This window comes from Zonotrichia albicollis, chromosome 4 (genome assembly GCF_047830755.1).
Source record: "Zonotrichia albicollis isolate bZonAlb1 chromosome 4, bZonAlb1.hap1, whole genome shotgun sequence".
NCBI lineage: Eukaryota > Metazoa > Chordata > Aves > Passeriformes > Passerellidae > Zonotrichia > Zonotrichia albicollis.
The window spans coordinates 37,765,990-37,786,901 of NC_133822.1; the positions used below are offsets into that span (position 1 = coordinate 37,765,990).

Consider the following 20,912-nt stretch of genomic DNA (forward strand, 5'->3'; position numbering starts at 1 on the left):
AAAGCTGTTAAAACAGCTTAGAGCACAAATTAAGCCAGAACAGATTTTCAGACATTTAAAAACACTTTTTTTTTTCTACTGCAGAGATGTAGAAGCACTTCAAAAAGCTAACAATTTGCAACAGTAAGGACTGGGTAGGGATGAGGGTTATTAGGTTGCCTATTCTGTAACTTCTTGTCCCAGCTATTCTGCACTTGTAAGATGCAAAAGGTCCAACTTCAAAACACCTGATGACATAGGCTTATCTAGAAAATGCTGAAAGAGCCCATCTGTCCCATGCCAAGGAGAGCAAACACCAGCTCAAACCACATGTATGCTCACGCTTGAGCACTGAGGGGCTCCAGAGTTTTCTAGGTGGCTGCTGAAGCAGGGGACATCTGTGCCCTCAGTGCAGGGGTACAGACCTAGAGAGGAGAGCCTGTCACCTTTACCCAGGGTCTATTGCAGCTCCCCAGAAGCGTATCCCGCTGCTGCCACAGGCAATCGGGAGCAATGCTCGAGCCTCCCCTTTCAAGGACAAACAGGCAGCACTCAGCTTGCAGTCAATACTTCAGAGCTGCGGGTCAGAGCAGGGAAAGAGCAAAATAAAGGGAAAACTTGCATTTTACTTAGCCAGCATCTGCTACGAAGATGCTGAAAATTATGACTAGATATTAAGTGAAGGTCACGAGACTTATCTAAGACTACCGGGGGAGAAAAACAGATGGGGAAGGGGGAGGGAGAGGGAGAGAGCACGAGCACTGCAGCAAAGAAGCTACGCTCAGCCAATATATGCTGGCACTTACCATAAAAATAGAAAGATCCAAAGAGAATCAAATTAAGGGTCCTTTTTATCTCTCTTCAGTAGAAAGATTCCCACATGAAGCTCTGAACACAGCTGTCCAGGGGAAAGGCAAGGTAATGTGCTGATGCACAGAAAGCACAAACACACAAACGGTAAGTCCTTTCACAGCCTTCGAAAACCTGCAAGCAGTTTGTGCCGAAAAACCAAAGGTAAGAAGTCTGGAAACGACTCCTACATAACACTGCAGCTAAACCGGGCTGCTGGATTTCCAGTCACTCACAGCGCTCTGTTTTCATCCTCATCTTCTCACCATTACTTACATCCTAGAGGTGGGCTTGGGGGTGGGGATAAGAGATTTCTCCTCCGAGTGGAAAGGAGACCACAGAAGCGGCATCAGCATTCGCAATCAGTCTCTGGGAGCACCCAATCAGAGGACCGAGGGGTGGCAGCGTGACAGCTGTCCGAGGCAGGGCAGCCCGACGCGACAGCTGCCGGCACGGTCCTGCCCTGCCCGGCACCAGCGGGGCTCCGTGCCCGCGGCCCCGCGGGTGTTCTGCACCCACCCACGGGGAAACCAAGCACCCTCGGGCTCTGTGCCTGCTCCTCCGGCTGCAGCGCCCAGACAGGCACAGGCTCCTCCGGCTGTGCTCTGACAGGCTTGCTGTGCTTGCTGCCTCCCTGCACTCCTACAGGGGCAAGAAAAGTTCGGAGGTTTGGGTATCAGTCACTTACCTTGTAATTTTATTAGCCGGTACCTCCCCTATGTAAAACATACATTAATGTTGTTTCCTCTTCAAAAGTATCTTTTTGAAGAAAAAAGAAGTCTGTATCAAATTTTACAGCGCTGTCCCATTGTTGTGAATGGCCCTGTTAGAGCCAGCGCTGGTTTTGATATGACACCCACAGAGCGCAGACAGCATCAAACCCACAGAAAATACACCAGCAAAGTTCCTCTCCCTGCACCTGCCAAGCTGACAACTGGATTAAGTGTTTTGCTGCTTTCTACCATACTGTTTGACACCAAAAAAAAAGATTTTTAAAAAAACCCAGACCTCTACTTAATTTTCAGTAATGATATCCAGGATCTGGAGGGAATTATTCCTATGGTATTTAAACCATTGAACCAAGTCAGCAGTCAAGTGGTGCAGTCAGATTTAAAGCTGCTACAAGGGATGTTCCTGATTCTAAGTTACAAGTGGCTGCATTTGACAGTGGAGGGAGAAATTAATCTGATCCTGCTCACAATGCAGTCCATAGTGGAGGAAACATAAATACAGGATGGAAATTTGTGTTTAATTAAAGTTGACACACTGCCAGTAGAAAAAGTTAGATGTCTACCTTTCCAAAACATTTTTAGAACAGTCAGTCATGAATTTTTGCTGTATCACAAAGTAATCATGACTATTATACATCTGATATTCACATTTCAAAAGACAAAAAGGCTATGTAGTGTGAGGGGGGAGTATGGGGAAAACAGACATCAAAGCATTCCCAGCAGAGTCTCCCACATTACTTGATCAGTGTCAGGTACTTGTAGGTCACACCAGGTAACAGCATAAACCTATCAGGGAAAGAGGAGGCCTAACAACAAAAACAACAACATTTAAAATAAAGATAGTAAATCACAGCTTCTACATCTTGAAGCACAGAATAAAAATCTAAAGGCCAATTTAATACAACTAATCTGTTCCAGAATGTTTGAATGTATAAATAGGGCAAGACCATACAAATTTCAGTAGCAACAACAGCAGAACACTAGGCTATCATCCCATATTGGTCAGAAGATATCACCTTTCTGTATGTTTTATTTTTTTTCTCTTTTGTTTTGGCTTGGTTTTAGGTTTTCAATAAAATATTGTCCCCTCCAATGATAGAACATTGGAAGACCCATTACTTTGTTACATTTTATTTAGGTTTTAATTAGCTGGTTTCATACTGTCAACAGGACATGCATGATATTTATTCCTTTCTTTTCAGAAACATAATTTGCCCAAAAGACACGAGATCTTCTCAAGAGGGAGTATGGCACAGGTGAAGGCAGATCAAAAGAGCAAATGACAAAGGAGGGTAATTACCATTTCCAACTAGTGCACTAAGATATATACAGATAATAACACATACATAGGTAACCAAAATTAAAAATATAGCCAAAATAGGTGCAAACATGAGAAAAGAAGGAAGCAGCAGAAGAAAACACATTTAAACTCTGCAATAAACTTTCAAAACAGACTGCAATGCTAAAGAAGGATTACTACTTGACCTCTGTGAGTGTTCCCAAGCTCAGATGTTATGCCTGGTGTTGAGGAGGGTGGTGAGAGCAACAACTTTCTCCTAACTTTATCCTGCCTGAAAGTGACTTCAGAAAATTAGCTCTTGGTACTGCTCAACTTGAATATCCTTCAACTTTCTGATTTTTCTATTTTTATTAAGCATGAAATTGAAGTGCTTTCAGTTATCAGCTTTTTAACCTCTATATTGATCTATTGAGAATTGGCAAAAATCCCTGCTTAGTTGTCATATTGGTAAATGTAGATGTTTTCTGATCTTTTCCTCTGTCATATGACTCCTTTGCAATTTTTCAGGATCTTCTTTTTTTAGCTCAATTAGGAATTTAAACAATTCTTTTAAAGTACTATAAAACAAGTTATCTTTCTACTTATTCTAAAATACTTGGTGGTTTCTAATTAGAAATACACCAATACTGAGTATTGGAATGAAGTATTTCAGGTTATGATATCAGTTTTCCCTTTAAATACAGAACAGAATTATTTACTGAATATATCTGCTTTTAATATTGTCATGGAAAATTCTGCTTTTCTACATCAGACCTCTAACAGACCAACACATTTTGAGCAAAAAAATAAATTCCTGACATACTGTTACTTCCAGTTATAAGAGGAATCTTACTTATTTTCTACTGAATTAAACAGTCATTAATATTGATGGCTGTCAATACAGCAATTTTTTTATTTTATCCTTTTGATCTTACAGTTATGAAATTAATATAATTTTATTTTTAAGAATTCATTCTTCAAAATGTCATTTCCTTGGAAAACATAAATGTTCTTAAATGATTTCCAGACAAACAAAAATTTCATAATTATAAAAAAGTTACTTCATTTTTCAAATCTCTTAGCCATGAAACAGGAATTATCAATGTCAATTCAAGTAGAAATTTTATCAATCTCTTTTTCAAGAAAAGTGGGTGGTCCAAAGCTTTTGCTTATGTTGCTGCTACATCACTTGAAATTGCATGAGGGAGGTTCTGAACAACACATGCATATGGAAAGGAAGCTAAAAAGTATGATGGACTTCAAGCAGAAGATGTTAGTTCAGCAAAATCAAAATGACCATTAATAAAAAAAAATTCCATACAGCCATTTCTGAAGTACTAAAAATATCAAGATACAGGAATAGAGAATAAGTAATCATCTAGAGGGACTTCAATTTCTGCAGTGCAAGTTTCAATCTAATGCAGGTGGGAGGAAGCACAGAGCTGACAAGGCTGCGTGGAGAGAAATGGCTGCTGCTCACTGAGGCATCTTCATTCTGGTAAGAGAGCTTCAAAGACATTTGCTACAACAATTTAAAAAAGCAAACAACAAGCAAGCTTTTCAATGATAAAGCCAAAACCCCTGGCAGAAAAGCTGTTCATAAGAAACCCCCAAAACCTCAAGAAACTCCCCCAAACCTATGTCTCTTAGCCATCCTTAAGCTGAAAAATCAGTAATGGCCCTGTCTGCATTCCAGAGACTTTCCCTAAAAGGATTTTATCTAGGGAATAGTAGCCAGATGCTACTTAGGGATTGTCTCACTTATTGAGAATTTTCCCGGATGCTTTATATGAGGGAAATAGCTTCATTGTGGTTGTCCACGTACACACAAGTGGCTTATGTACCCACATTTGTAAAAAAAAAAAAAAACCAAAAACCCCAAAAAGATCCACATGAAAACACCTCAAAATTCTACAATTTTGTAACGAAGAGACAGTGAGAATGTTCTCCCCACCTCTTCTCCTTCCTAAAGGAACAGTAAAATCAATACCAGACAGAGGTAGCTGAGGGACACAACTCATACCAAGAATATCATTACCAGTTCCAATATCTACAATATCATTTGTCTCCAACTCAGGACCTCACAATAAGACTTTCCATAAATCAAGTAAGAAAATTATAGACAGGTAATATTTCTTAAAGAACAGGTTTTGTTAAAGCAACTTCAAGAGGGCTCTCACAAATCAATTGCTGTCTGAAGCCCAAGCTTGTAGGTATAAGCTGTAAACATACATAGACCAACAAATAAAAGTTTTGATTTAAAGTTATTCTTCAAAAAAGGGGGAAAATATTAAATAGTCAATGATTAAATATTTTAAAACTTTAAAAAGATCAGTTATGCTACCTCTACATACCTCCATATTAACTATATTTTATACCATGTACTCTAACAAGAAACAAGTGTCCTAACATATGAAGCAATTAAAGCACTCTTAACAGATTGCAATTTAATGGTACAGAATATTCCATTTATTTCCAGCTATTCCCTTAACTAAGTAAATGAAATTCATAACAGCAAAACAAGTTTTATGATAGCCCAAAAAAAACTATCATTATGAATAATTTTAACCCCTGAACCAGCAGCAGTAGAAGATAGCGAGATAAAGTTGGTGAAAATTCAGAAATAACAAAAAGCCTTTAAAAAGCTTTTAAAAAGCAAGTAAAAAAAGTTATTATATCTATATATAGATAGATATAGATATATATTCTTCACATACAGATCACAGAGATCCTTTTCAGAGTGAAGACTAGAGAGGAGTTGGTAGGACTTTTCTAACCTGCAGGGAGACAGGCAGGTTACATCAGGTCACACAGGATGGAGAGGCTGCAATGCTTAGGTCCTGAGAGGAATAAGGGGAAAGCTGACATCTAGAGAGCAGGGGGGCCACCTTGCAGGAGCAGACAGGCACCCAGACACTTAAAAGGGCTTTCCAGCCCTCTCCTAAAGTAGGTGCCTTAAAGCCGTGTCAGACCTTTAGTCAAATTGCAGGTGACCATATTAATCCTTCAAATACTTGGAAGCAAAACATGACCTGAAGTTAGTGCTGAAGCAGAGAGGAAGGACCCAGCACGGAGAAATGATCAGAGCAGCCCCAACAGAGCATCCCCTGCTAGTTTTTGCCCTGTATCCAGGTGTACTGCTGGTGCAGTGATTCTGTTTCATAGCTGCATTCAGACCTACTTCTAGCACAATTTGTAAACTAGATGGTGGGAGGATTTGCAGCACAGGTAAATGGGGGAAAGCATTAGATGTCATGAATAGGCCACTGAGATTTGAAGGGCCTTTAGGGTCAGACACGCTGACAGGAGGCACGCACATGTGACAAGCATTTGAGAGCTTACAATAGTAGAGATGGTTAAACACTTGGCATGCTCACTGCTGACCTTTTAGAGGTTTAGGTAAATAATAATTTAAATAAAACATAATAATTAAAAATGCATGATCTCTGTGAAGAGACGAAGTGCTTTATTAACTTCTGATTTGAGGTTTACCGTACCTTTATTAACAAGTAGGAATGAATCTCTTTTGAAACAATAAAAATCTGAACTGATCTAAGCTGTTCCTGATATAGGAACTTGACAAGATCATTTCAAGATGCCTTCTAACCTAAATTATTCTGCAACTCTAAAACACCCTGTCCGGTTTATCTCGGCTGTTTGAGGGGCCTGGAAAGGCCCGGAGTGGCCTTGGGGCAGCCCGCGTATCGAAGGACGAGAAGAGGCTTCAGTTCTTCTTTCTGGTTTTAATGTTTATTAATTGTTTATCTAAAAGATGTTCTTTCAGCCACCAGAGATCTGCTCAGCAGTCAGCCATGGGCACACTGTCTGCCCTCCCGGGCAGCCACGTATCTTTATACCCATTGTTACGTATACAATATTTATCATTTTTCCCCAATACCATCTATTCTTATAACTCGGTGCACTCTCAGTAATAACCAATCCAAGAGTGCCACCGTGGCCAAAGAAGATGGAGGAGAAGAGGAAGAAGAAGAAGGACAGGACACACCCCAATTCCTCCATCTTACTCCTCTAAACCCCCCTGTACATAAATCCTAAACCCTGTGTCTCACCCTCTAATTAACTAATCCCTTCACCATTCACCCGGTGAAGCCCTCATCCTTGTCGTCTCCTGTGTAGGACCAAAGTCCAGCCACCAGACACTTCTGGCAACATTTCAGGACTCCCGAGCCCCCCAAGGTGGTCTCAGAGGCTCAGCATCTCAGGACTGAGATCTTGAGATCCGACACACCCCACCAAACTTCAAGAACAATCAGTCAAGCAAATCTCTCAAATAGAAACAAACAGCAGCAAAACTGTTAGTGATAACCACTAAATAATAATAATACCCACTGGTGAATATATACACACATATGCACATCATAATCAAAGAGCCTGAATTCCTTCAACAGGTGTTTCAGGCAGAGCCAAGAAAAGAAGAGATTTTTATACTGGGTTCTTTTTCTCAGCAAGGACCTACATAAAAGATCTCACACTGAGAAGTTTCAAAAGTTGGCTGATCAGACTCCGAAAGTGACTCCATGTGATGCTGACCTTTTAATGCCACCACACCTCCCAAGGCTGGGCTGAGCTCCCCATATCTTAGTCTCCTCTATTGAAGTTTAAAGGAGCTTTTCTTCTATAGAAATATTTTAAGTGCATCTTAGAAATACTAATGGGAATATTAAGTGTTCTTGCAGAGAGTGAAGTTATCTTTTAAGTCAACTTACTATCTAATTAGGTGGTTCAGTATTTCAGCTCATTCAGAAGCACAGACCATTTTCAGGCATCCAACCATTAAAATTTTAGGTATGAAACAAAAATAAAATAACCACAAAATTGATTATTTATTTGGGCTTTCCAGGTTTTCATGGATTTTTAATGTAGGAAAAAGAAATTCTCAAAATGTAACCATTAAAATTGTGTTGGTCCTCTACAACACCAAAAGCAAGAGAAATGAAAATAGAAATCCTTAAGTAGTGCACATAACTGAAACTATACTTGTAAATGCATCTCTTCAGGACACATTTATAAATACTCTCAGGCACAGACAACAGTAATTCAAAACAACCTTTTAATAACAGCTTGTATCCCCCTGTAAAAGGCCTTATAAAAGGAGCTCAAAAGAACTGGGCTCCCACCAAGAAATAAATCTCATCACATGGCACTTAGGACCGAATGCAATCGACAAAATGCAATGAAATTAGTATCTGTTTGTGACTAACTCAGTATTTTGTGTGTATTTACTGATTATTATCCCTGTATCCTATGGTGATACATAAACCTGTGAACTAAAATACACAATATTTTTAGACTGCTGTCGATTCTCCAGTGTAGAAAGAGCCTAAAAATGTCAGCACTCCAGTTTCTTCAGCTTGCCAGGTAAACTGAGGAATGAGTTATAGCAAGGACAAGAAGACAAAGGTTTTCTGCAGTATTTTTACAGATTCTTCTGGCTTAGTTAAGTGAAGAAACTTTATGGGACAGTGTGAGCTATTTTGACTGAAGCAGACAGAAATGCTTTACTTAGTTCTTGCCTTATGAAACCCTTGTATTGATTTCCTCCCTTCCCTGTCAATTTAGATGTATTTCTTTTTTTTTTAATGTGAAAAAAATAAATTGAAAAAAATGAATTTCAAAATTGTTTTTCAACATTTCAAAGTATGTTTTTGTATGAGAGACTAGTGTTGTCCCTGTGGTGTAGCACTGTGCTCTGCCATCCAACTTCAGCACTTATAATGGAAGCTCAGTGGGAAATCAGTAACCTCAGTTCACCTAGAAGCCAAAGGGGCAGTACAATAGCTCCAACACATAACCACACATCTGATGATTAGACAGAACTAGTCTAGCAAGTTTTGAGACAGCAGTAATGTGTCTAAATTTTAATCTAGGGTGAAAAAAGAACAAAAAATACTAAAAGTTTGGGAAATGGAAGTTTGCCAAAAATTTCCCAAGTGGAACACCCCAGTCTCAAAGTATGAGAAGCAAATAGGCACTGATATTGCAATAGTTCTGCTTGAGTAATACTATTCACTAGATTTGATCTGTATACACTGTTTTAGTTCCCATTTCTCCTCCTCCTGCATGCACACACACATCCAAATCCCTTCTAGTGGAGCACCTATAATTCACTGTTTTATTATTATTTTCAGTGTAACTGCTGTTATATGTAATTTTTAAATATTTCACCTACTCGAGTGTGCTTTCTCATTTGTAGTGAAAAAAAGGAAGCAGTGCTTGCTGGCAAAATGGAAGGCACCTACACATTGATGTGCCAGCCCTGGAAGACAGAAAAAGCACCAAGTCCTATACAGTTCAACAGAGAGATTCATGAAGAAAATCCACATGTAAGCCAACAAAGCTGTTCCTGTAAGGGCCTGCAATGAATCTATATTGATATCTGAACTAAAGTTGCTTTAGGTCTTAAGCAAGAGTTGCCTGACACCCCCATAAATCATATGCAAGGAAAGAAGATTCAAGGACTTGAAAATCCCTGGTGGAAAAAGCTGTTGTGTTGCTTAGAGATTTGATAACTGCTGCTATGACATGGAAGTACGACTGGATGGAAAGACTGCTGACCTAGGTGCTGATTACTCTGCTGTTAAAGCATCATGCAAGCAGCAGTGTCCAGCTGGCACTAATGGTACATCACAACACTCCATCTGCAGCTCCCCATGCACGCTGTGGGGGAAATGTCCTGGGCAAAGTACAAGAGGTAATTAGGAAGAGAGGCTAGAAATACGAACCAAACAAACACTACCTGTTTATTGGGGCACACTCTCAGCCTCCCCAGTACTACCAAAGAATGATGAATGACCAGTGCACACATGGAAATATTAATTTCCATTTATTATTATGTTTTTTCCAAATTAAATATTACTATTATATTTAATTTTATTAAATATAATAGTAATATTTAACTATATATATTTAGATAATATATATTACTATCTAATATAATTATATTACATAATTATATTATTATATTATAATTTATAGTAAATGTTATATTATATAATTATATATAATAAATATTATTTTATTATAAATAACAATATTATTAATTTTTATGTATTTTATTTCAAATATTACTATTTGAAGACATTCCTGAAAGCAGGAGTAGGTTTTGTGTGCAGCCATGCTCTGGTTCTTTTTTCCTGTCATCACCCGAGAAAGGTTCTTTAAAATAAAAAAATTCTCCATATTGACTTTTTGACCTGCTCCACGCTTCCTAGAGCCACAGATTCAGAACAGCAATTTTCAAATGTTGCTTTGTTTCCCCCTCATGTTCATATAAAAGAGCTGGGATTTGAGTGATATTGTAGCCCTGAAAGAAGTAATGGTTTGGTTATTCAGATTAATCACCATTTCCACACTAAACAAAGATCATCAGGAAGAAAGTGACTTAAGAAAATATGATCACCACAAGCAGCTGTAGGACAAGAGGTTATGACAAGACAGAAAAGAGATAATTTTTCACCTACACATATGGAACACCAAATGAGACTGATCAATTGGTTCAAATAATCTATGACATGCAGAAAATAAAGCAAACAAATGATTAATATCAACTTTTGCTATAAAGCTCTTTTTTTCTCTCCTTTCACCTTCCTTCCTCACATTTCTGTCACTTTGTTGCCTGGAGCTTGGAAAGGAAGATTTTGTTAAATTTCCATAATGCAGCAGAACCATTACTCTCATAGCCACAGACTAAGAAAAAAAAATTGTTAAGTTTACAGGGAATAAAACTCACTGTACAGTTAAGGTCAGGAAAAAAACCTTGTATTTATGATTTCATATGTCCCCAGGACAATGTGAGGGTCAGGCTGTCCTGGTTGCTGCCACTAAAGCATGGACTGCCAGAAAGTGAGATGGGTTTTGCTCCCCTGTATCCTCCTGTTTACCCTTGGTTGCCATTTGGGGAGCCTGATCAGGTGATAAATTCCTGACTAGATGAAACACCTCAGTTTTCTTGTGCCAGCAGGGATCTGAGCAAAGCAATGACAGAACAACCTGCCACCACCAAGTCAGGTTGGTGAGGAAGGTGACTGGGAGACCACCCCACAAGCACAGCCCAGGGTCCGTGCTCTGCTCTTTGGCTGAGCTGAGCTTTCTGCCCCCTGCATGTGCCTGCAGCAAACAGTGGCGAGTGAGCTGAAGGACACTTGCATGGGTCAGCCTGCAGCTTTCATCACAGCAGGGCCAGGCTCAGGTCACCTCAAAAAATGCACAGTCCCTCCTGCCATGCCTGCCCCCATGGAGGCTCTGCCTCTGCTGAGGCAGCAGCACATTCCCAAAGGGAGAGGGGCTGCAAACCACAAACCCCACTGATGAGATCCCAGTGGCTGGGCCAGAACAGCACAAGTGAATCCTCAGTGCAAAAATCAAATCCTCTCAACAGACCAGCATGGAAGCAAAGCAATTACAGCTTCCACACCACCCTTTTCAAGCACAACATGAGGCACCCAAGAAAGGATTGAGCTGGTTTTCCACAACCTCTGTGAGGTGTGAGGACACACTAATCCCTGCCAGACAGGAAGATTTCTCCCTGTAACTTGGCTTCTCATGATCTCAGTCCTTAAACTGTCCTTGTAGTTTGGCAGAAGGTGTCCTTTTTACCTCCCAAGTGCCTGCCCATACATACTGGCTGTAATTGGAGGAGTAATGTACATTAAGATTGCCAGCTTCTTTGGGATTCACTTTTAATGACAAGATTGAAAAGGTGAAAGCAGGACAATTTTATTCTGTCAGAGCCAAAAGCTGGTTTCTGATGACAAAGTTGCAGAGGAGAACAAAAGAACCAAACCCTATTTTATAAGATGACAGAACCTTCCTTAAGCTATCACTCGAAACTCCTGATGCACCTTTTTTGCTGTAGGGGGAAAGAAATAGGACAGCTGCATTCCCCCAGAGCTGAGCCCTGTGGGCATTCCACGGGCTGCTGGATCAACCACTTTCCTCCTGCCCAAGCAGAGCCTCCCAGCACCCATATCCACATTTATTGGCAGCTTCCTGACCTTCTGTTGTTGTTCTCATCTGCTTTTTAACAGGCAGTAAAACCACTCCTGGCTTATTTTTCCTTAACAGTAGAGCTGCTGCCATTTCCCCAGTTTTCTCCCCATATTCTAGAATATTAAAGTGCAGGATTGAGGTCCCTCTTGGCCCTCCAGGCCCTCTGATCACAGGGTGCCATCATGCTCTCTAATACATTTCTCCAAGCTTAGGTAACTTTTGAGGTATTTTCAGTCCCATCAGGACCATCTCACTTTTTGATAAATAACAAACCATCTGGAATATTTGTTGCATGTTTACCTTACAAATATTTCCATTTTCAGTCTGCTTTCAGCTCTCCACTGGGATCAACCGCATTGCAGAAAAAAAATGTATAGGAGACAGATCTGGCCTGTAAAAGAAGTCTTCCAGCTGTCCCTTTGGCTCCCAACTCAGAGAAATTTGTACTCGTAGTAGAGACTAACTTCCTCAGCACACCTACCTTCACACACAGTGGAGTCAACCACAGAGCTCCTCAGCTGAAAATTGCTACAAAACAAAATTAAGAGGGAAAAACCTTCTGAAGCTTCAGAGGGGATGTCTTTTATCAGAAGACTTGAAGATTTTCAAGCACACGTGTTTCTGCAGCAACATTGCAGAATGTCAACATTTCTCAAGAATAAATTCATGAGTGTTAAGTCCAACCTCTTGGCAAAAAGTTATGGAACTCATAAAAGGACTTTGTTTCTATTTCAATGCAGACTAAATTAATTCATTACTTCAGCTGCCAAAGAAATTTTGATAAAGAAAACCTCCTGGAAGACTCCAAGTGGCAAGTTTCCTTACAACAAGCAAAGGTGCACTCTGAGGTCATCTGCAAAGACAGCCAAATCCTGTCACTGGAGTGGCATCAACCACCCTGAGCATTTGAGACTTAACTGATCAAAACACTTGAATGTCAAACCAAAAGCTCAGGAAAGAACCACTAAAGTAAAAAGACTGCTTGCCTGCTAAAAAGTACACATTAGCTTAAATATTTTGCAAGGTCATCCATCATGGTCCCAGCAGTATTTATGATTAATTAGCTTATTCCTCTTGGAAAATGAAAGGCCTTTACAGAGGACTGACTGGAAGGTCTAGACCTTAGAAATACACCTATGTTTTAATTCAGTTACAAAAGTAAAACCAACTATTTAAATAAAGTAATGTAAATGTGAATAATCAGATATTAGTATTTTCAGAGTGGTTTACTAACGCATTTACACTGAATAACTACACATTACACTGATTTACTTTTTCCAGAAGTGCTCTGCATAAGATATATTAATATAGAAAATTAGCCTAGCTTATTAAATTAATATATTTGTCACCACCATAGAAAATCCTAGATTTATTAAGCAGGAGCTTTTTTGCCTTGTATAAGCAAGGAACAGATTGAAAGAAACATGTGAATTTAACACAAAAATCAGTGTCTTTCATGCAACAAAACAAATACTTTTGAAAAACAAACTACTGCATATGGAGCTAGAGGGACTTTTTCAGTTTTGAAAGACAGCCATGCACAGGATCTGCAGAGTCAAATATTTACTTGCCATGTAAATGTTGAAACAAAAATAATCATATTTTTAAATGAAATATCAAAATAGCAAAACTGCAACTAATCATGTATGCAAACAATTTCTAGACACTGACATGCTTGAAGTGTTTTGCATTGCTAGGTTGCTTCAAATTGTAAATCAATGTAAAACAACACTAAGAAAAAATATTTCTACTAAGACCTTCAAGTCTATGTCAAGTCTCATTAGATGCCAAAATTTTTTTAAACAGTATGACTGAAAGAAAAAATGAGGCTTTTGTTCTCTGAGCCAAACTCTCCTCTGTATATGCTATATTTTGAAGAATTGGGAAAGAAGGTTCTATAGTCTCCACTAAGAAGAGGTTCTATCAATAAAGGTAAAAATGTGTCTGATTACTCTTGAGATAGAAGTCATAGGGGCAAGATATTCTACAGAACTTCAACAGACCCTGGCAACTTCAAAAGAGTAACGTGGCAAATCTTGGAGTACTTTCCACAGCTAAAGAAGGAAGATGAGACTTTGAAAGTCCACAAGATATAGTGAATGTAGATGCAGTTCTGATCCAAAATACTATTACCTGACCAGAAAATAATACACTAAAAAACATCATATTAAATTAGAAGTAGTAAAGCACAGTATTAAAACTATAGTATAAATAGTTAAGATATAAATTAAATAAACTTTGGTAAAGCAATTAGAGTTTACCATAAAAATTCCTTATTTAAAGAAAAATATATTATCAGTCACATTTATGTGTATAAAAATTTAATTTTTTTTCACAGTGGGTTTTACTGTTATTTTAGTATTCAGTTAAGTTGCTCAAAATAAGAATGAACAGTGTGTTCATGATGCAAGAACATTATCCCTTGCTTGTGAGGCTTAGGACAATAAAACAACTGCGTCTGAAAAGATGCACTGAAACTACCTCAGTCCTGGATCAGCTCTCCTATATACATAAGCCCATTAAAGGAGAATTTCCCACTCCTATGAAGAGGACCTTACATGATGTTATTCTGAATTGCCTCAGAAGCTGTTTTACTGAAGCTTGCATCAGTCAGTCCCAAGATTTTTGTGTAAAACCATTTTTGTTCAGTCATTACGGGTTCCTCTGTTTTAGCTTTTGGATATTCAGTGCCTGATTCATATATCTGAGCTCAACTGAAAAAAATCAATAATACTTTTATTAAAGCTTTTAACACAGCACAAAATTCAGGGTTGCTAAGTTATACAAGATAGTGTTTCTGAACTAAGCCCACAGTGTGCATGAATAACTTCACTGAGATCATGAGACTGGATGCTTATGAATTCAGGGGCGTTATTTCTGCAAATGTCCAGTTTTAGGTACTGCCTTATTCAAAGAGTTTTGGACATATTCTTTGAAGAAATTGGCCTTTAAGCTTGATGCATGTCTAAAGAGTTGTTGAATTCCTTTGCCATCACTTCCATTTGCATGTTCTAGCCTCACATAAAAACCTTGTTTCAGCAAAATGGATTCCTATTTTGCTGAAATAAGAACTTTTCTGTACTTTAAAAGCAAATATCTTATTTTACAGCTTCTTCCTTTCTATCTTCTAAAAAGTAAACTGTGGAGCAGAAAAGGATGTGAAAGAATATTAAAGAAATGTAGATTTTTTGCTGTAATCAGAACTCAGTACAAAGTATTACCAGATATACAACCTCTTCATCAAAAGCCTGGTTTCCACGGTGACCAGCACATCGTCTGCTGGTTTGTTTAATTTTTGAGAAAACTTGCTTTTTAATGTCACCATCCCCAAAATCAGGATAGAAAATAAGCTTAGAGAAATGTGATTTTTTTCCCTACAGTATCTGAACCAAACTGAGGACTTAGATGCCCACACAGTATCAGCATAATGCATCATTCTTTTTATCTAAAGCTTGCTCATCCAACACAGTTACTAGTAGCTACTCTACTCTGCCAAAAACGTTCATCAAGGAATTTTTTTAAGCCATATGGGTGACAGTGACAAGCAGGTGAACCACTGCTCAAGCTCAACACCTTTAAACTCTGTAGGAATATAACTTAAAACTTGGTGTGCTGGATCAGGCTAGAGGCCTTCTAGTCTACTGGCTGGAACATTGTGCTCCCAGTAATAGCCAGAGATCTTAATTTCTGCCACCTTTATCATTAAAAGTGACCACTTCTTCCTTCACCTTGTGAACTGAACTACTGCATCCCTTAGCCATGAGAGAAACCCCATTCTAACCAGCCATAAAACCAAGCTGAGCTCATGATTTTCTATATACACCAAAATAGCTGAATTTTACTTTCGCTATCTCCAGTTGGCTTTTACAGTCAGTTCCCCACTTGTTACTCATGGTATTCAACATAAAGAAAGACTAAAAAGCCTTGTGCCTCATCTCCCTGCCTGGGAGGAAACACCTACCACTGGACCAGTCAGATGGCTTTCTTGCCTCTGCAGTCCCTTTCTTGTCCCTAGTCACCATGTGTTTATATAGTAATCAACATTTATATGATACAGACACTGCCTATTTCTCACTGCAAATTTCATCCTCTATTCAGCTGCCCAGCACATTCAACATTTAATTCAATCCCACATCCTATTTTTAACAATGACTCATTTAATCTCATCCTCACCCTCTTGCAGTCTCAGTTCAAGACTATTATATAACTCAAACCAGTAAAGTATACAGCTACAATTTTTTACTGTTACAGCTTCATTGCTTATAATGTCTGCCAAAGATGACTTTTATTTTAATGCAACATTGGATGTTTACTAATACAGGTTCTCAATAACCAGCTGTACTGATAACAAGAGATAATACTTTGTTTAACCTGCTAACTTGAAGATCACCTAGAGACATCTGATTTCTGGTTTGACTTGATAAACACTACCCTTGTGATCATGCAGAATAGTTGAATAATGGCTCCACCTTTCTGTTTCTTTCTCCCTCACCTACTATACACAGAATGGCATAACATAATATCTGCCTAAGGGAAAAAATAATAATAAAAGCCTGTTTTCAGCAAGCCTGAGGTACAGCATGTTCTTATCTTTATGCATAGACCTGCATGAACACTCTCCCTTCTCCCACAAAATTAATCTCCAGTAATTTATTTTCACTCTTCAATATTTTCATCTTAAAAACTGAAGTGCTTCAAGGATATGTATGACAGTATTTTTGGCAAGGGAGAAAGAGGCACCCAGGGGAAGCACTTAGAAGAATAAGAAAGAAGTATGCAGGTATTTCTGCATGAGGTGTATTTGTAAGTTTTAGTCCTGATGTGGAAAAAATTACTGGGCTTTGAGAACTTGTCATTTGAAAAGCAGCAATTACTTCTGTAACTCCAGAGTGATGTCTGACATAGACCTCAGGTTTTTTATTTTCTACGCACACAACAGATAGTCAAATACCCATTTCAGATTACTGCAGCTTTATTTCAAGGACAGAAGGGAAAAATGAGGTAGGAAACAATGGACAAAAGGAAGCACAGACAGAGAGAGCAGTGGTATATTTAAATAGAAATTTTGTTTATCATAGGTTCAATTACTTCATGCTGCTCTACAAGTGAGACTTTCCATTGATTCTAACAGAGTTTAAACAAAGTCCTGACTTGCAAGATGAAACTCAGGATTAAGGGGGCTCCAGCAGGGTAATGGGGATTCAACAGGAAGCATATCAGTACATTTAGGAATTCTGTCCAAGAGGTTTTTTGCCCTTTACAGTGAATGCTACTTGCTCTTCTCAACCAAAACACATGGTTTAGACATAAATGCCATGGCAGAGCTGAAAGCAATCAGACACAAGCACTCAGGAGCAAATATTCTACTGGACACCAGATCAACATCTGGCAAATAAGCCCTTTGCTCATCTGTTACAGGAATAGGCTCCCAGCTAGAAGCTGGCCATGGACCTGCTCTCCAGAATGAAGTGATCCACTCTCCCCTTGGCCCTCAGCAGCAGCCTGCCACCTCCATGGGCATCCTCCATCCTGACTGAATGAGGGGTACAGGCACCACAGTGGCTTGCTGTGCTTGTTGTCTCAGTTTGAACCTTTCAGTTTCCTAAAGCCCCAAGCAAGCAAAACACCTCACCTGTGATCCAGGCATGGGACTCCGCAGCCAGCGTGAGAGGAAAAGCTGCATACTGGAGCTCCCTCCAGCCATCACCTCCTCAGAGCTGAGCAGAAGCAGGCTGGGGCAAGCCGAGATGCATAGCTGGAAGCTCCCTTTCCCTGGAAATGCTATAAATGAAGAATGCGAAATAGATAGAAAATAGGGAACAAATTCACAATAGGTACACAGACCAAAGAGGTGGGCAGGAAGGAGAAGGAAAATAGATTTTCAGAGGTATACAATTAGAGGAATGACTGAAGAGGAAGAAATGTAAACACAAATGTTAAAAATGAGCAAAAAGAGGGAAATAGAGCAGTTGAAAGGGTAGTCAGGATGGCATTTTTAAAATTGGTAATTCCAGGTCTTTTCCTTGAACTTCATTGCTCTTCTTTCAATGAGGGGAGTAATGGGATACAAAGTTGGTTACCTTAAACTGAGCTTTAACAACAGAGGAAAAAGAAATAAGGGCTTTACTGGAGCTATTTTATGTAGTTAATTCCATTTCAGTTATACAGCTCCTGCTCTCTGGCTCAGTCTTGTACTGCAGTGCTACACATGAATGCTTCCCACTTGATATCTGAAACTCTTGACACATCCTTTCTCTTTTAAAGGACCAAAGCTACATTATCCATAGAAAAATGAAACAGCTCATTAAAAAAACATCGGAAAAAAATAAAGAAAACACATTAGATATTTGGGTGGTTTTTTTGGTTCATGTTCTTTGATGTGACTATCAAAAGTAGATTTATAATAAAAGTTAGGGGTTTTTCCTGCTCAAGGATATATCAGTTACTTACATATAGAACACTTCAAGGTTTAATTGTGTAATATTCTCTAATGAGAAACAAAATAAAAAGAGCTCTATTGTTAGACCCTTAATTTCTCTGGAAGTAAAATTGGGAAAGTTTCTTTTGATTCTGTAAAGTTAACAAGCAGATACTAAATAATAATTTTATGCTTATTTTTAGTAGTGTTTTGGTTATAAAATATGCAAGATAAGGACACTGTTCACAGGGAAAGGCATGTCATTGACAGGAGAATGAAACAGATTGCTGTTCACAAACCCTTCTTTGATTTAAAGGACTAATTAAACATTTCCTTCTTGCACTAAGCCTTGAAGATTCTCTAGCACTAGAAAGCTGCAATTGGAAGAGTGGTAGGAAGACATATCCTTAGGTAAAAACCAGTTCTTCAATTACTGATTCAAAATCCATCCTAACCCTTTTCTTCATTAATTGAGTAGTTTACAAAACCAAAATATTGCCCAGAGAAAAGGAGTCTCCATGAAGTCTGATATTCAAAAGAATTCTTATTGCCCCAACGGTTCTCAATCAACAGTGTAGAAATACATCCAAGAAAAACTACCCAAATAAGTTTGGACATCCAAATTTGCCTATCCAAATAAGGCAATCAAAAAGAATTGAATGTTATAAATCTAAGTCTGTGTTTGCTAAGTAGTGATGTGAGGAGGAGATTGAGTATGACAGTCCCTCCTGAGTTTAGGTTCACACAAAGCACCAGCAGGAAGCAAACAGGGATAACAAGAGATTCCTGCTTGAACTCGTGCAGTGATGTGCCAACCTCTGATCAGCAAAAAGGGCAAATATCCACGTTGTAGATAAAGAGGATGGCCAGGTCTTCCAGCTAGTTTCAAAATTAGCACAAAGAGAATGCAGGAGAGTAAATGCACTTCCAGCTCTAAAGATGCTCTCTGAAGACAAGTTTGAAGCGCATTGGTGCAACTGTTCAGGAGGCACGTGCTAGCATTGCCAGTTTTAAATGCCTTGAACCAACAGCATGATCAGTGCTGGCTGGAATTTCCAAATACATTTTACAGGAACTACCAGCTCGTTGTGTCTAGGTGGATTTTAGTTTCTCACTCATAAGCGGTAAGAATAATTAGAGAAGCAGATAAATTGTCAACTGTCAAGTTCATTAAGCATCCACTTCATTGCTTTGCCAGATCCAAATCAGGAAGTTCAGCAGCTTCTAGACTCAATCCTACCATAAGGTCAGAAGAGTACAGAAGTTTCACAGGTTTTATTTTCTTCCTTTTAAACATGAGTGTTTTAGCATGGTCTGTGCACTTAATGTCAGCCAGAATTTTGAGTAAACAGTATTGCACTTTGAATCATAAAAGCAATTCTGCTGGTAGCCAAAGTTTTGAAACTGATTAAGTAAGCACACTTAGATATTTGGAAGTATAGATTTAATGGCCCTCTCTACCCAAGAGTCAGCAAGGACATTCTTTGTAAGATCCTAATTTATCATATTTATTGAATGCAGTATGCATTTCAGCCATTTCAGGTATAAACTTAAACACATTTAGTCTCATTTTATTAAAAAGAAAAATGCATATGATGCATTTCAGGAGCAAAAGATGACATAGCACTGGAAGAAAGGCATTCCATAGTGCTTAGCACTTCCAAAAGTGCACTCCTCTCATTTCTGAGAAAAGTAGCAAACCATTGTCTTTCTTAACAGTGAAAGACTCTACTGGTGGCTGAATGAAAGAATTGACAAGGATTAGCTCCCCTCTTCATGGCCACAATGATTAATGAACAGAGGCAGGATGCTTGTGCTGGCAGACAGGAGAGAAGGGTAGGGAAGGCAGGCTGCTCTCAGGGCATGAGACAAGTTTATGTAGCTGTCAACTGGACTTCATTGTTTCTTGGGTTCAGCTGACTACAAAGCTCCCAAGGAACATTTTTGCCAACAGTGTTTTTCCTCTTTATAAACACCACCAGGAGCTCTCTATTAGGTTTTTGCATTTCATCGCTGTCTATCTCCTGTTCACTCCTTTCAAGATGCTGTTTGGAGATCACCAAGCCAATCTCCCAAAACAGTCCCTCCCTTGATGCAAGCGCAAAAGGAAAACAGCAAAGAAGCACAAGCAGTCAGCAACACTGTGAGCACAGCAGACTTTGTCCTTGGCATTTAAAAGGCACCAAAATTCAAGGATTCTAATCAGAGATAATAAAGATGTAGTTTTTTTCTGTTTCTCAATTTCATTATTTCATCAATCACCGATTGATGAAACAACAACCTCAGAAAGAACCATCACCTTTTTACTTCCCTTAATTCCCTCTTTCCCTCCAATATACTAAGAATACATTAGGACTTTTTACCAAAAATCAATGCTTAACCACAAACTGCTGCCTGAAGTGATCCACTGACTTGATTGCTGCTGCGTATTCTGCCAAATCTCTCACAATGCCTTCAACCACAGTAAGGAGTGTCAGCACCATCTTGTGGCTTTCACTTTTATACAGAATCCCCAGTCAGTTTATGAACCCTCCATATTAAGACCTGCAACTGGAGCACACACTGTAAGAGTTAAAATGAGGAGCTGCATCTCTAGGGTCACTTTGCCATTTCCTCAGACTCTGAAGGCTGCTGGTCAGGATAAATG

The 20,912-nt window shown here is 38.9% G+C and overlaps 1 protein-coding gene across 7 annotated transcripts in view; it reads right to left on the minus strand.

Annotated features, from left to right (window-relative positions):
- ANO4 (anoctamin 4) overlaps nucleotides 1-1,401 on the minus strand; it is a 180,173-nt gene extending 178,772 nt beyond the window's left edge. For 5 of the 7 annotated variants that reach the window (XR_001333186.3, XM_026798053.2, XM_026798049.2 and 2 more), the window contains exon 1: nucleotides 786-1,401. The gene's annotated coding sequence lies outside the window, so the exon portion shown is untranslated. The remainder of the gene's footprint in view (nucleotides 1-785) is intronic. The other 2 variants (XM_014271997.3, XM_005480721.3) reach the window with 2 other exon arrangements.
- Between the last annotated feature and the right edge of the window lie 19,511 nt (nucleotides 1,402-20,912).